The following is a 971-nucleotide window of genomic DNA, read 5'->3' as shown; positions in this document are numbered from 1 at the left end:
AAAAATAGATTTTGAGTTGGACAGGATCTTAGAGGCCATATAATCCAATTCACTCATTTTACAGATAAAAAAATTAAGGCTTAGAGAGGCTAAATGATTTACCTATATTTACATATATTAAACCTTGTTCTTGAAGAAGGAAAACAGAAATAATTAATGGAGCATAAAAACACAATGCGTATATTCTTTCCATTGGTAAAAAAGCCTTTTAAACACTCCAGACTTTTGATACTATTTCTTCTGCACTTTTTTTTTTAAACCCTTGTACTTCGGTGTATTGTCTCATAGGTGGAAGATTGGTAAGGGTGGGCAATGGGGGTCAAGTGACTTGCCCAGGGTCACACAGCTGGGAAGTGGCTGAGGCCAGGTTTGAACCCAGGACCTCCTGTCTCTAGGCCTGACTCTCACTCCACTGAGCTACCCAGCTACCCCCTGCACTTTTTAAAAAATATGGAATGCTTCACAAATTTGTATATTATCATTGCACAGGGGCCATACTAATCTTCTCTATTTTATTCCAATTTTAGTATATGTGCTGCTGAAGCAAGCGCCTTCTGCACACTTTTAAAGGAAGACAGAACCTAAAATGACAGAATAGAAAAGGGGACTCATTGGCAGGCTCATTTCTGAGAGACAGCCTGGGGTAGTGGATAGAGACAACTCTCCAAGTCAGGAGGATTGGAGTTCAAGACCTACCTCCAACCTCTCCTGGCTAGGTGACCCTGGACAAGTCTCTGGGTCTCTCCAAGGCATAAGGAGACTACAAAGGGAAAATACATAGGATCAATGGATAGAGACCCAGGCCTGGAGGTGGAAAGTCCTGAGTTCAAATGTGACCTTGGATATTTCCTAACTATGTGACCCTGGGCAAGTCACTTAAATTCAATTGCCTAGCCCTTACTACTCTTCTGCCTTGGAACCAATACTTAGTATCAATTCGAAGATGGGAGGTAAGAGTTAAAAAAAAAAAA

General features: G+C 41.0%; 1 non-coding gene across 1 annotated transcript; it reads right to left on the bottom strand.

Moving 5' to 3' along the window:
* Positions 1-444: 444 nt before the first annotated feature.
* Positions 445-551, bottom strand: LOC123253903. Its single transcript, XR_006506638.1, has one exon. It is a non-coding gene; the product is annotated as a U6 spliceosomal RNA (small nuclear RNA).
* Positions 552-971: the final 420 nt, after the last annotated feature.

The sequence above is a fragment of the Gracilinanus agilis genome, unplaced genomic scaffold (genome assembly GCF_016433145.1).
Source record: "Gracilinanus agilis isolate LMUSP501 unplaced genomic scaffold, AgileGrace unplaced_scaffold10179, whole genome shotgun sequence".
NCBI classification, from domain to species: domain Eukaryota; kingdom Metazoa; phylum Chordata; class Mammalia; order Didelphimorphia; family Didelphidae; genus Gracilinanus; species Gracilinanus agilis.
The sequence above is the reverse complement of the archived record's forward strand: the minus strand, read 5'-3'. Positions and strand labels throughout refer to the sequence as shown.